The 16,163-nt window shown below is 42.3% G+C and overlaps 1 protein-coding gene across 7 annotated transcripts in view; it reads left to right on the top strand.

Annotated features, from left to right (window-relative positions):
* SMYD3 (SET and MYND domain containing 3) overlaps positions 1–16,163 on the top strand; it is a 780,787-nt gene that overhangs the window by 579,687 nt on the left and 184,937 nt on the right. The window lies entirely within an intron of this gene.

Raw genomic sequence — 16,163 nt, 5'->3', positions numbered from 1 at the left:
ACCTATATATGCTCGTTTTTACTTTCTGTTAGCATGGAATATCTTTTTCCATCTTTTGACTTTCTATCTTTGTGTATCTTTGTTGGTGAGGTGTGTTTCTTATAGGCAAGAAATAGATGGGTATTATTTTTTCAGCTCTTCAGCCAGTCTGTATCTTTTAATTTGAGGATTTAGACTATTTACATTCCAGGTTATTATTGATAAACAATGACTTGGTCCTGCTATTTTTGCATAAATATTCTTGTTGTTTGCTTTGGATTTACTTTCTATTTTTACTGGGAGATTTTCTGCCTTGACTTTCTTTGATAATGATGATTATCTTTCTGTGTTTCTGTGTGCAGCACATCCTTAAGACACACTTGTAAGGCTGGAAAAGTGCTGAAGAGTTCTTTCTATTTCTATTTGTTTTGGATGATCTTTATTTCACCTTCATTCATAAATGAGGGCTTTGCTGGATACAATATTCTGGGTTGACAGTTTCTTCTTTTTTTTCAACTTTTATTTAATAAATATAAATTTCCAAAGTACGACTTTTGGATTATAATGGCTTTTCCCCCATAACCTCCCTCCCACCCACAACCATCCCATCTCCCACTCCCTCTCGCATCCCATTCTTCATCAAGATTCATTTTCAATTATCTTTGTATACAGAAGATCAACTTAGTATATACTAAGTAAAGATTTCAACATAAGGCTGGAGCTATGGCGCAGCGGTTTAATGCCCTGGCCTGTAAGCGCCGGCATCCCAAATGGGCGCCGGTTTGAGACCTGGCTGCTCCACTTCCAATCCAGCTTTCTGCTATGCCCTGGGAAAGCAGTAGAAGATGGCCAAGGTCCTTGGGCCCCTGCAACCACATGGGAGACCCAGAGGAAGCTCCTGGCTCCTGGCTTCAGACTGGCCCAGCTCAGGCCATTGTGGCCAACTGGGGAGTGAACCATCGGATGGAAGACCTCTGTATCTCTCTCTGTCTTTACTCTCTGTGTGTGACTCTTTCAAATAAATAAATAAATCTTTAAAAAAATATTTCAACGGACTGCACCCACACAAAGTATGGAGTACTATTTGAGTAGTAGTTTTATCATTAATTCGCATAGTACAACACATTAAGGACAGAGATCCTACATGGGGAGTAGGTGCACAGTGACTCCTATTGTTTATTTAACAATTGACACTCTTATTTATGACATCAGTAATCACCCAAGGCACCTTGTCATGAACTGCCAAGGCTATGGAAGCCTCTTGAGTTCACAAACTCTGATCTTATTAAGACAAGGCCATGGCCGGCACCGCAGCTCACTAGGCTAATCCTCTGCCTTGTGGCGCTGGCACACCGGGTTCTAGTCCCGGTCGGGGCGCCGGATTCTGTCCTGGTTGTCCCTCTTCCAGGCCAGCTCTCTGCTGTGGCCAGGGAGTGCAGTGGAGGCTGGCCTGAGTACTTGGGCCCTGCACCCCATAGGAGACCAGGATAAGTACCTGGCTCCTGCCATCGGATCAGCGCGGTGCACCGGCCACGGCGGCCATTGGAGGGTGAACCAACGGCAAAAGGAAGACCTTTCTCTCTGTCTCTCTCTCACTGTCCATTCTGCCTGTCCAAAAAAAAAAAAAAAAAAAAAGACAAGGCCATAGTCAAAGGTTCTCTCCTCCCTTCAGAGAAAGGTACCTCCTTCTTTGATGGCCTGTTCTTTCCACTGGGATTTCATTCACAGAGATCTTTCATTTAGGTGTGTTCCCCCCCCCCCCCGCCCCCGCCCCCAGAGCGTCTTGGCTTTCCATGCCTGAAATACTCTCTTGGGCTCTTCAGCCAGATCTGAATGCCTTAAGAGCTGATTCTGAGGCCAGAGTGCTGTTTAGGACATCTGCCATTCTATGAGTCTGCTATGTATCCTGCTTCCCATGTTGGATCTTCTCCTTTTTAATTCTATCAGTTATTATTAGCAGACACTAGTCTTATTTATGTGATCCCTTTGACACTTAATCCTATCATTATGATCAATTATGAACTTAAACTGATCACTTGGACTAGTGAGATGGTATTGGTACATGCCACCTTGATGGGATTGAATTGGAATCCCGTGGCACGTTTCTAACTCTACCATTAGGGGTAAGTCCGATTGAGCATGTGCCAAACTGTACATCTCCTCCCTCTCTTATTCTCACTCTTATATTTAACAGGGATCACTTTTCAGTTAATTTTAACTGAATAATTTTGTGTTAATTAAAGAGTTCAACCAATGGTGTTAAGTAGAACAAAAAAAATAACTAAAAGGAATAAAATAGTAGGTTGTTCCTTGACAGTCAGGACAAGGGCTGATCAAGTCATTATTTCTCATAGTGTCCATTTCACTAATACAGGTTTCCTTTTAGGTGCTCAGTTAGTTGTCACTGATCAGGGAGAACATACGATATTTGTCCCTTTGGGACTAGCTTATTTCTCTCAGCATAAAGTTTTCCAGATTCTTCCATTTTGTTGCAGATGACCAAATTTCATTTTTTACTACTGTATTCTTTTTTAAACTTTTATTTAATGAATATAAATTTCCAAAATATAGCTTATGGATTACAATGGCTTCCCCCCCCCTTAACTTCCCTCCCACCCACAACCCTCCCCTCTCCCGCTCCCTCTCCCCTTCCATTCACATCAAGATTCATTTTCAATTATCTTTATGTACAGAAGATCAATTTAGCATATATTAAATAAAGATTTCAACAGCTTGCACCCACACAGAAACACAAAGTGTAAAATACTGTTTGAGTACTAGTTATAGCATTAATTCACAATGTACAACACATTAAGGACAGAGATTCTACATGAGGAGTAAGTGCACAGTGACTCCTGTTGTTGACTTAACAAATTGACTCTTGTTTATGGCGTCAGTAATCACCCTAAGCTCTTGTCATGAGTTGCCAAGGCTATGGAAGCCTTCTGAGTTCGCCGACTCCAATCTTATTTAGAGAAGGTCATAGCCAAAGTGGAAGTTCTCTCCTCCCTTCAGAGAAAGGTACCTCCTTCTTTGATGACCCATTCTTTCCACTAGGATCTCACTCACAGAGATCTTTCATATAGGCTTGTTTTTTTTGTTTTGTTTTTTTGCCAGAGTGTCTTGGCTTTCCATGCCTGAAATACTCTCTTGGGCTCTTCAGCCAGGTCTGAATGCCTTAAGAGCTGATTCTGAGGCCAGAGTGCTATTTAGGAACATCTGCCATTCTATGAGTCTGCTGTGTATCCCGCTTCCCATGTTGGATCGTTCTCTCCCTTTTTTGACTGTACCAGTTAGTATTAGCAGGCACTAGTCTTGTTTATGTGATCCCTTTGACTCTTAGTCCTATCATTATGATCAATTGTGAACAGAAGTTATCACTTGGACTAGTGAGATGGCATTGGTATATGCCACCTTGATGGGATTGAATTGGAATCCCCTGGCACATTTCTAACTCTACCATTTGGGGCAAGTCCGATCGAGCATGTCCCAAATTGTACATCTCCTCCCTCTCTTATTCCCACTCTTATATTTAACAGGGATCACTTTTCAGTTAAATTTAAACACCTAAGAATAATTGTGTGTTATTACAGAGTTCAACCAATAGTATTAAAGCAGAACAAAAAAATACTAAAAGGGATAAAGTATTAAGTTGTTCATCAACAGTCCATTTCACTTCAACAGGTTTCCTTTTTGGTGCTTGGTTAGTTGTCACCGATCAGGGAGAACTTATGATATTTGTCCCTTTGGGACTGGCTTATTTCACTCAGCATGATGTTTTCCAGATTCCTCCATTTTGTTGCAAATGACCGTATTTCATTTTTTTTGTAGCTGTATAGTATTCTATAGAGTACATATCCCATGATTTCTTTATCCAGTCTACCATTGATGGGCATTTAGGTTGATTCCAGGTCTTAGCTATTGTGAATTGAGCTGCAATAAACAGTAAGGTGCAGACAGCTCTTTTATTTGCCCATTTAATTTCCTTTGGGTAAATTCCAAGGAGTGGGATGGCTGGGTTGAATGATAGGGTTATATTCAGGTTTCTGAGGAATCTCCAAACTGTCTTCTATAGTGGCTTTACCAATTTGCATTCCCACCAACAGTGGGTTAGTGTCCCTTTTTCCCCACATCCTCGCCAGCATCTGTTGTTGGTAGATTTCTGTAGGTAAGTCATTCTAACCAGGGTGAGTTGAAACCTCATTGTGGTTTTGATTTGCATTTCCCTGATGGCTAGTGAACCTTTTTTTCATGTGCCTGTTGGCCATTTGGATTTCTTCTTTTGAAAAATATTTATTTAGGTCCTTGGCCCATCTCTTTAGTGGGTTGTTTGTTTTGACAGTTTCTTCTTTTAGAACTTGGACTATGTCTCTCCATTCTCTCCTAGCCTATGGCTTTGTTGATGAAAAATCATCAGTTAGTCTAATTGGAGATCATCTGAAGGTAATCTGGCATTTCTCTCACAGACTTTTTAGAATCTTTTCTTCCATTTAAAGATAGACTATAATATTATTGTGGTGAAAATCTTTTCTAATCACATCTATTAGGAGTTCTGTGTGCTTCCTGTAGTGGGATGTCCCTTTCTTTCTCCAAATGAGGAAAATTTTCTGCTGTTATTTTACTAATCCATTCTCTCTTTCCATGCCTTCAGGAACTCCTAAGACATGTCTGTTGGGTCATTTGATAGTATCCCATAAATCTTGAATGCTATTTTTAGTTTTTCTATTTTCTTCTTCTTGTTTTTTGTCTATTTTAGCATTTGTCTTCTAGCTCAGATATTCTTTTTTCTGCCCTACCAAGTCTGTCGTTGAGGTTTTCCCTGTGTTTTCTATTTGATGTATTGAATTCTTCATTTCTAAGATTTGTTTGATTTTTCTTCAATAACTCTCTTAGTAAGATTTTTCATCTACATTATGTATGGATTTCTTTATCTCATGAATTTGCTTCTCTGTGTTTCTGAGAAATTTTATGATCCTTTTGAATTCCTTTTCAGGCATTTCATCAATGTCTTCATCTTCACATTCTAATATTGAAGTGTTGTTTTCCTTTTGGGGAGCCATATTGTCTTCCTTGTTCTTGTTTGTTGTATTTTCATGTTTATTTTTAGGCATTTGTGGAAACACTTGTTGATTTTCTCCTTTGATGAGTTTTCTCTTTGAACTATTCCTCTGTGGCTTAGTGGAGTGTCTTCTCCATCAGTGGATATCCAGAGGCATGTGGTGGGTAGCACCATGGAGCTCTGGTCAGTGCTCAAGGGTGTGGCGAGAATTCAGGTTAGTACCCAAGTTGGGCATGGTAGATCTCCTTTATTTTCAGTAGGGGGGAGGGTATGATCACACTTGTTGGTGTAATCACAGCCTCACCTCCTCTCTTTCAAGAGGATCAATACCCAGGGTTAGTCTACAGTAGCTACAGCCCCTGACCCATGCAAGGGCATGAACCTCACAAAGGATCTGTGCAGTCTTCAGTGAGCACAGAACCCTCTGCAGTGACCCACCCTAGGCAATCAGGAAGCTGTGAGCCTCTGAAGCCAGAAATAGTGATTGTCCAGAGACCCAGTTATACCCCATGTCCTGTTGTGAAGTCACATAATTCCCACAGTCATAGCATGCTTGGCTCCCACAGTCATAGGGTGCAGAGGATCCACTCTAAGCTCTTTGAGCCAGCCCCATCCATGGAGAGGGCGGAGGCATTCCCAGAGCTAGATGGCTATGGGTACTCCATCTTGGCAGTGTGAGCCCAAGAGACTGAGATAGGGTGGGGATGGGAGCACCTCATAGTCCTAAGTGGGTGTCCAGCCCCTTGCCAAAGGCCAAACTCAAAGTCAGTGGGGAATGCAAATTTATCCATCTGATAAAATGTTGCCCAGGATATACATGCAAAAGAGCTACTGCAGCCTCTACTGGCATGAAGATGGTGCCTTCTCCTGGCTGGTTGCTGGGTGTTCCTGTGGGAGGATGAGGAGAAGGAAATGTGCTTTTCTTTCACAGGATTAGGTGGATACCCTACCCCTCGCTAGGGCTCCAGGCTAGATCCAAAGTCAGTGTGGTCTGCAAGGTTCTCCCTCAAGTAGTATCACCAGTGCCACAGGCTGCCTCAGCCTGCTCTCACCTCACTCTCAGAAGCTGGCATTTCCTCTAGACCCTGGCTGAGGGAGTCACTGGTGGTGTCCCTGCTCACTGCTATATGTTTGTACTGTCCATACTGCTCCACTGTGTCTTCTTTCTTTAAAATTTCCACTGCAAACTTCTCTCCAACTCTCCCCTGGGAATGCAGTCCCTCCACTTTTTTTCTATTATCTTCCCCTGGTCAAAATCAAGATATCTTTTCCCTATTTGGCCATCTTATAATACCCGCCTTGTGTATTAATTTATTCAGCGCCATATTGTCAACTAAGAATGTTATTTATGACAAACCAAGTTTTGCTGATATGTGAGAGCATGTGATTATGTAGCCTCAAAAAAGTCCATTGAGGGGGCCAGCACCATGGTGCAGTAGGTTAGTCTTCCACCTGTGGCACCAGCATCCCATATGGATGCCGGTTCTAGTCCTGGCTGCTGCTCTTCCATTCCAGCTCCCTGCTATGGCCTGAGAAAGAGGTGGAAGATGGCCCAGGTGCTTGGGCCCCTGCACCCACGTGGGAGATTGGGAAGAAGCTCCGGGCTTCGGGTTGGTGCAGGTCAGGCCATTGCGGCCTTTTGGGGAGTGAACCAACAGAAGGAAGACCTTTCTGTCTCTTCCTCTCACTGTCTGTAACTGTATCTCAAATAAATAAATAAAAATCTTTAAAAGAATCTGTTGAGTTGTCTTAGCCTTCTGTTAGTGAAAATACTGTACTGCTCGCTCTGTTGGGGCTTTGGAGAACCGGAAGCGTTAATGAATATGAAGTGCTTTAAAGCATTAGCGTCGTGGAAGTGTTAGCTGGTCCTCTTTCAGGCAGTCATTTTCAGTTTTAGCGAGGACCTCTGATGGGAAACAGTGGGCTTACGGTGTGATTTCCAGGTAGCCTCACTAAGTGGTAGAGGAGAGTTTTGAGGACAAGTAGATTCATGACATCCCAGGGGCCATCTCCTGCTCTCTTCAGGTTTGCTGGTTGTTTGCATTCAACCCTTCGTCTGTCTCCTTTCTGGTTCTTCGAAGGGGAAAAAAGACGAAATTATGTTTTAGGTAGTGTGGTATTTAATACTACTATGCCTTTTCTCCTCTTCTCCTGTCTGCTTTCAATGACATTAAGTGAGAAAGGCATACTTTTTAAAGGTTTTTAAGTCTTAAAAATGAGGAAGAGCCATGGTTGGTATTTTCTCCTATTTGCTGTGGTAAATTTTTAAAAAAGATTTATTTATTTATTCATTTGAAAGAGTTATAGAAAGGCAGAGAGAGAGAGAGAGAGAGAGACAGAGAGGTCTTCCATCTGCTGGTTCACCCCCGAGATGGACATAATGGCCAGAGCTGCACCAATCTGAAGCCAGGAGCCAGGAGTTTCCTCCGTGGGTACCGGGGCCCAAGGACTTGGGCCATCTTCCACTGCTTTCCCAGGCTTTAATAGAGAGCTGGATCAGAAGTGGAGCAGCCAGAACTCGAACTGGCACCCATATGGGATGCTGGCGCTGCAGGTGGCGGCTTTACCTGCTACGCCACAGTGCCAGCCCCAGCAAAATCTTCTGTGTTCCTTTGCTTATATGCATAACGTCTGGTATTAACAGATGTCACCACCTTCAACTTTTAGAAGTCAGAGTTTCTGTGTAGTTGTTAAGTTCAATCTAAGGAAAAAGAGTTTCCAGAAGTTCTAATTAAGTCAATATTTCCCCACTGTGCCACGTAAGAAATAAGAAGTTAGAGTTGTATAAATGATTCAGGATTCCAGATACCTCCTTTGGTGTCCTTTGTTTAGGGAGCCTTCTCTGACCTGCCCCAGCCATCCTCTGTACTGAGTACTACTGCAGTTTGCATGTGATTTGGTGGATAACACATCTCTCTGTCTTGCTGGTCAGAGTTGTTGAGGGCAAAGTTCTTACTGTACACTTTCTTAAAGCTGCAGAACCTGACCAGTGCAGGTTGCTCAGTGAGTGTGTATTGTAGAATGAGTAGAGAATGGGAGAGAAAGGAAGGAAGGATATTAAGATAACACTTGTTATTTTGTTTAGTTCTTTTTTTTTGCTCCACAGTTATTATCGCTTGGTTTATTGACAGTACTATATAAAAGTTACAAAAGCTTATAAAGTTATATGAAAGTAGGTGTGCTCAGTACCTAATCATTCATTCAACAGATACTTTTTTGAACATAACCAGTATGTTTTACTAATCCCCCCCCACCGCATACGTGCATATTCTTGGATAAGGATAATAGAATCTCTGTATCCTGGAGCAGCACAAATCTAAAGACATGACTGTAAAATGCTAGATACAAGAGTGTGTGTGTGGGCTGATAAAGTGGGGGCACAGGGCAGAAAGTCTCCCTCCCTGAAGTGGGTAGGACTAAGAGTCTCTAGCAAGATGAGACTTGAGCCATTCTGAGTATCAGTTGCAGTTTCATAGATGAAAGAAGGGATACATTTTCAGCAGGGAGAGGGTATGGTCCAATATCCTGCAAAGTGAAGGTATGAAGAGTGGAAACCTCATAGGATGGTATGCGAGGACAAACTCCAGAGAAAGGATAGGAATATTTGTTGGGGATCAGATGTAAACTCAGCAGTCAGCCTCTCTCTTCCAGGCCTGGGTTTATCTGTCTTTTTTACATTCGTGCTTCTAATCAGGAGAGTCTCACTAACCAAGAAGAGCCTGCCAGACTTTACTTTCGGCAAAGTCTATTGTGAAAGAAAGGATGCATTTTATCTCCTTCTCTCCATTACCTCATTTCTTCCCTTTCTGATGAGCTCGGAGAGGACCAAGGGAGGCTCCCTTGGGAATGCCTGTAGGGAATGCAGAGGGTGCAGGGGTGGTGTGCTGGTGCTCTCAGCAACTCAGGAGTCTGGTGAGGACAGAGGCTGGGAATAGTACCTTTTATGGATTTGTTATGGTGACTAGTTTAAAGTGGTAACCAGTAGAGAAGACAAATGATGAAATTGTGTCCTTATGGTGTAAGAATGTGTTTCTCAGTTTTAATTCCAGGCTCTTGCCCTGCATGAGATAAGAATTCAAAGTAGAGGTATACATGAAGTGCAGTAATGACAGCAAGATTTATTTAAACTGAGAGACTAAGCATACATACAGGGGTAAATGTGGGCAAGCCAACAAGGAGAGATACTCACCATGAGAGGGCCAGAGGAAAAGGGGCTGCCCACAGGGAGAGAGCATGAGAAGCCCAGAAAGGGCTGCACCCATGTCTACGAGCCTGTCATACCCTAACTGAATACACAAGTGGAGTGGGGTTAGGGTTAGGGTTAGTGTGCATGAGGCCTTCTGGGAGCTCCACGGTATCTCTGTGCGATGCTCTATGTACACGTGCTAATCATGACATCCCCTCTATCACTATGTAGGAGATTCAGGTGCATCATGGGAAAGTGGGCATGTCAGATTGGCATGCAAGGAAGTGGAGTTTAAGGTGCAGGGCTAGAGACGGAAATTGTGGAAAAATTTCCAGCTCACTTACTCTTAACTCACTCCCTGCCTATTCTTGTTCCTGTGTCACTTGTGTTGAAATCTTGGGTCTGTTTTGTGTTTCTGGCCATCTGTCAGAATGGCTGGAGGAGAAAAATGGTAACTTTGAGCACCTCTAGAGAAAAGGCCTGTGACTGATGCTCTCTTCTCCTTCTGCCTGTATTCCTTAAAATGCAGGAGCATACCTTGAGAGATCACAGGGGATACCATGTGATCTCAAAGCCTAATTTCTTGTTTGTCCGTGGAACCCACAATTAAGTTGTAATTCTCTGTAGTCTGACCCCTGTCATCTTCCATAGCTACTGTCCATGGTGTCATCGGGCAATACTGAGGGGTCCAGTGTATGTGAGAAATCATATAAGGATTAGCCTACAGAAGTATTCCTCCATCCATCCACTGCACAGCCATGCAGAAATAGTCCCGGGTGTCAGTCCCTGCAATACTTCCTTGTAGGCCTCCTTGTAGGCCCCACGCAGCATACTTCACATGCTATAATATGAAATATATGCTTCTAGATTTTACTCCCTGTGATGTCAAACATGATCAGTATGAAAAGCTCTTGCCTGCCAAGATTTCTCTTGGAGAAAATATTCATCCACCTTAATTTCTACATAGTGAGAGTAACCTCAGCACATGCTTGAATTTATCTCTCATTTGGGAATTGCATTCAGCAGTTGGTTAGTGTTCAGGCTTATTTTTCACATGGAACATTTTTCTGTAGTTTTCTTCTCTCCATTAACTTGATGGAAAAACAGATAATTTGAGCCACACTCTGCTATATATGATTCACCCTTAATCAAGTGATATACACCTCTTAGCATACTTCATTTAGGAACTTAGCACTGGAACTAAGACAAATTATAGTGAGGAACAAAGGCACTGCCTAAGGGAGGCTTTCTGCCCCAATTATGCAGAAAGAGAATAATGAAAGTAATGATAATGTCAGAGAACAGTTTGGGAGCTTGAACCTGAATGGAAGTGTGATCCATAGGAGGAAGTTAAGTTCTTTGTGATCGACTTTTTGGATCGAAGTATGTCTAAATGAAATTTGTAACAGGAAAATTTTCATGTCTGAGCTGTAAAAACTGACTGCAATATTTTATAATAAACTATTTACGAATATCATAGTAGTTCTGAGCCTCAAGATATGGGAGGAAAATTAAACAATTCATGTTACAGTGCTTTTTTAGTTTTATATGTATTTTATAGGCATCAGTAGTAAATGCTTTTTCCATCAGATAACTTCAAGGAGGTGAGATGCCAGGTAACAGCTTCAGAGAGAAAACAATGAGCAGATTTGTGACTACCAATCCTATTTTGCTTTCTGTTATCAAGGACAGATATTTATTTATTTATTTATTTATTTTTAATTTTTTTTTTTTTTTTTTTTTTTGACAGGCAGAGTGGACAGTGAGAGAGAGAGACAGAGAGAAAGGTCTTCCTTTGCCGTTGGTTCACCCTCCAATGGCCTCCGCGGCCGGCGCGCTGCGGCCGGCGCACCGCGCTGATCCGATGGCAGGAGCCAGGAGCCAGGTGCTTTTCCTGGTCTCCCATGGGGTGCAGGGCCCAAGCACCTGGGCCATCCTCCACTGCACTCCCTGGCCACAGCAGAGAGCTGGCCTGGAAGAGGGGCAACCGGGACAGAATCCGGCGCCCCGACCGGGACTAGAACCCGGTGTGCCGGCGCCGCTAGGCGGAGGATTAGCCTAGTGAGCCGCGGCGCCGGCCTCAAGGACAGATATTTAAAGTATAATAAGTTGTGTTGTAAGTGAAGCCCTTGGAAAATGGAAAATGGTAGGTTTAGAAGGCAAGGATGTTATCTAAAGAGGCTTTATTTGCTAACTTTCAGTAGTCCAACCTTGGGAAAGATAGGTAATAGAAAAGACAATATTATGATTGCTGTACTCCCTCGCCCGTGATGTTGGCCTTGATATTGATTTTAGCTTTGGCATGTCACTGTTGAGCATTTTGTATGTCTAGTGTGTTGTGCAACCTGTTCGTGGTCACAGCTTGAAATGTGAAAGACTTCATTGCTGTTGTAGAAACAATTGAGCATGCTAGGGCCTACAAGGACACATTCCCAAGTGCACTGTTAGATGGGATGGAGTAAAGACTTTTTTTTTTTTTTTAAGATTTATTTTATTTATTTGAAAGACAGAGTTACATAGAGAGGTAGAGACAAAGAGAGAGGTCTTCCATCCACCGGTTCACTCCCCAGATGGCCACAACAGCCGGAGCTGTGCCGATCCGAAGCCAGAAGCCAGGAGCTTCTTCCAGGTCTCCCACATGGGTGCAGAGGCCCAAGGACTTGGGCCATCCTCCACTGCTATCCCAGGCCATAACAGAGAGCTGGACCAGAAGAGCAGCAGCTGGGACTCGAACTGGTGCCCATATGGGATGCCGGTGTTTCAGGCCAGGGCTTCAACCCATTGCGGCACAGCGCTGGCCCCAAGACGTTTTTTAAAGTAACATTATTTTTTACTTGTCATATTATAAAATGAGTTTGTAAAATATTTAATAATAAAAATAATATACAAAGACAACATTTTAATGTTCCCATTTAAAAATGTGGTGATGTAGTTTAGCTTGCTTTAATTTTGTACAAAAAACTTATCAACAAAATTTTAAATGAAATATTTTTGCTTTGGGCCTTAGATAGCATCTAAGCTACATCCTTATAATTTATTCTTTGAGAAACTGACTGGGTTATATTTTACAGTTTCTGTGGTCTTTTTCTAAGCCATGAGGTAAGAGAGTTTTTGGGTGGCTAAGTGCAAGCACATATTTCCAGTAACACTCTGGAGACTAACAGTCTTCATGCCATCAAACAAAAATAAAAAATGTTTTCATTATATGTTTCCTTTCTAATGCTTTTTAATACTAGAAATTTCATGTGCTTTAATAGACTTTCATCCCTATAAAATAGTCTCTATATGGGGGTTGGCACTGTGGCACAGCGGGTAAAGCCGCTGCCTGCAGTGCCAGCTTCCCATATGGGTGCCGGTTTGAGTCCCAGCTGCTCTACTTCTAATCCAGCTCTCTGCTATGGCCTGGGAAGGCAGTAGAAGATGGCCCAAGTCCTTGGGCCCCTGCACCCACGTGGGAGACCCAGAAGAAGCTCTGGGCTCCTGATTTCGGATTGGCGCAGCTCCGGCCATTGTGGCCATTTGAGGAGTAAACCAGAAGATAGAAGACTTCTTTTGCTCTGTCTGCCTCTCTCTCTTTCTGCTTCTGCCTTTCAAATAAATAAATAAATCTTTTTTTTAAAGTCTTTCTATGAAGTATCTTGAGACAAATGTATAGACTTCTCTCTTCTTGTGTTTTTCTTTAACTTGTTTTCCAACTTCCTTTCTTTCTGTCTTTAAAAAAAATATGGGTGATCATTTGGTGAAGTGATGAAGGTGTCAGTTAAGATACCTGCATCCCACACTGTGGATTAGATACCTGGCTTCAGCTCCTTACTCCAGCCTCCTATTAATGCAGACCCAGGGAGTTAACGGTGATTACTCAAGTAATTGGGTCCTTGCCACCCACAAGGGAGACCTGGACTGAGTTCCTGGCTCCCACAAATTCCCTATTAAGGAGATATAAAACTGTACTCAGTCTTGAAAATTGAAATAAAAATAGATGTCATAACCATCCTCGCTGTTCTGAGTTCTGGCAACACCTTTGTGAATCCTGAAAACCATAAACCATCACATCTCCTTAACTGTCCTTCCTTCCCAGCCTGGCTCCCTCCACTTGTTATTCTGGGTGGGAGACTGCAAATTCTTCTTCCTGAGGCCTAGTAAATGTGCAAACAAGAAGAATAGGGCATTTTCAAAGGGCTAGATTAAGTCCTAAATGATGGATAATATTTGTCACACAGATAGGAAGAATCGGAAGTTAAATTTTTAATCTTCATTTAATGAAATGTCATTTTCCATAGGAAGAAAAAAAGTATGCCCTGGCTAAAATATTATTGTGCTTTTAGATTAGAAGATTATTATTTCAAGGAGTATAGGGGGAGGAAGCAATTGTTTTGTATGAAAACCTCTGCTTTTGGTTTTCATACCTGCGACACTTCCTGCTTCCGTTCCTTCTATCCAGAGGTTAATAAAAGTACAGTAATCTTCCTTTAAAACTATTTTACTTTTATTTGAAAGGCAAAATGATACAGATAGGGGGAGAGAGAGAGAGAGACAGAAACAGAGACAGAGAGGGGTTTTCCATCTGCTATTTCACTCCCCAAATCATCGCAACAGCCAGGACTGGGCCATGATGAATCCAAGAGGCAGGAACCACACATCCTCTGCATGGGTAGCAGGAGACCAAGTACTTGGGCCTTCATCTCCTGCCTTTGTGGGTGCACTACTGGGAGTGCTGGATTGAAAGCAAAGGAGCTGGAACTCAAGCTGGCACTTCCATACAGGCTGCATGTGTCGCATGGGTCTGTTTAACCTCCTGCACCACAATGGCTGCCCCAGTGTCCTGTATTTTAAACAATCATTTTCTATTTAAGTATATATAGACAGTATACTGTTGCAGCTTAATGCAAAATAGATGCTGTTTAACAGTTTAGTATCTATTTAAAATATGTGTGTGTACACCAATTTATTTTCTGATATGAAACTGTAGCTGTATCAGATTTCTAAAAGAAAACATGCCAAACCATGATAGGTTGCACTACATTTCATGTAGAACAGTCTCAGAGGACTGACTGTATTTTACATAGTGTGTGTTCTGTCATATAAACCTGACTTAGAGGATTTGTTTTCACTTCTTTTCCCTTTACAGAGATTTTATAACAAGTCAGCATCCATTTGTAGTCACGGGTTCATCTCAAGTCTGTAGTGGCCTCCTGTGCTTTCTTTTTTGATGGGTTGTGTTATGTTTCATCCTAAATTTATATCTCCAGCCCTAATTGCTTCCCTGAACTCCTATTGCTCATTCTTAGCCTTGGCTTGGATGTCTTACATGCCTGTTTCAAGTTTAACATAACTAAAACAAAACCATTGGACTTCTCGACTTCCTGCAACCAACCCTGTTCCTTTTACATTTTCTCTCATCTTAATAAATGGCAACTATAACCTTTCACTTGTTCAGGCCAAAAATTTGACCATTGTCCATAAATCTTTTCACTCCCCATAAGCAGTCCTTCAGAAAGTCTTGGCTGCCCTCCACTCTTCTCCCTACTTCGGCTGTTGCCAACATCCAGGCCACCATCACCTCTCACTAGAGTATTGCACTGACCTCTTAACTGTCGTCTGCTTCCATCTTTGCCTTCTTAAAGCTCTTTCTGTACACAACAACCACAAGCATCCTTGCAAAACAGAGGCTGACTTCGTTCAACCTTTGGCTCAGACTCGTCCAGTGGTTTTCTGTCTCATCCAGAATAAACTGAAACATGGTTTGAAAGCCCTATGCATCAACCATCAGGACAAGAGCTGATCAAGTCACTGTTTCTCATAGTGTCCATTTCACTTCAACAAGTTTCCCCTTTGGTGCTGAGTTAGTTGTCGCCTATCAGGGAGAACATATGATATTTGTCCCTTTGGGACTGGCTTAATTCACTCAGCATGATGTTTTCCAAATTCAATCTACCTGCCTTTCTGACCTCCTGTCTTACCCGCTCTTCTTCCTACCTCCTCTGTTTTGGCCACTGCAGGCTTCTTACCATTATTCTGACCAAGAATATTGCTATCTTGGGGCATTTGCAAATGTTCTTTCTCCTGACATGAATGCTCGGTACATATATATATATATATTTAGTATATATTTATATATAAATCTGTATATTTATGTGTATGCATACTTACACAAGCACACACACACACTAGGTCTTCAAAAAGTTCATGGAGAATGGCCATTAGGAAAAAGCTATGCATAGATTTCAAAAAATTTGTGCCAAAATAAAATTCTGTTCATTCCATTTTTCCATGAATTTTTCAAAGTACCCTTGTACTCATACTGATTTTCACAGTCCGTTCAGGTTGCTGCTTTGTCAGTTTGTCCTGAAGAGCTTTCCTTACTGCTTTTGTTTGTTTTTGGTTCCTTTACTTTGCCATTTTCTCTCCTTAGTATGTGTCCAGATGTGGCATTTTTCTATCAGTGGGCGGTCCCTCCCCGCCCCCCTCCGCCCGCTAGAATAAGCTCTGTGAAGTCAAGGACTTTGGTTTTTTTCTTCACTGTTTTATATCCAGTACCTACTGGGGACAATGACGTGTGTGTAGCCAGGACCTCGATTTCTCATTTCATGTCCAGTGCTCCTGCCATGACTCTGTGTAGCCTTTCATATATCACCCTATTTCATAAATGAAACATTTCATTTCCTTGAGCACAGTATTGCATTTTTACTTCTTTTGTCCTGGCCTTTTGACCCCTGAGGGTGGAGGACCATGCCATATGCATAGTAGGGGTCTCCGTGTGTGTGGTGAGTGTCGTAGCTTGAGTGAATACTTCCCATGCTCCTTGTGGTCGGTTATGAACTTGAACCACAAACTTGCTCAGGACGTACTTCCGTCTTTGGGAAGAAAAGGCTGCTGTTCCTCGTTAGAGATACAGTGACATTTGGAAACTGCAGGCAATTTGAAAACCTCATGATATAG

This window comes from Oryctolagus cuniculus, chromosome 13 (assembly GCF_051225735.1).
Source record: "Oryctolagus cuniculus isolate XC-2025 breed Fujian yellow rabbit chromosome 13, ASM5122573v1, whole genome shotgun sequence".
In the NCBI taxonomy this organism is placed as follows: Eukaryota; Metazoa; Chordata; class Mammalia; order Lagomorpha; family Leporidae; genus Oryctolagus; species Oryctolagus cuniculus.
This window is presented reverse-complemented; position numbering and strand designations above follow the sequence as displayed.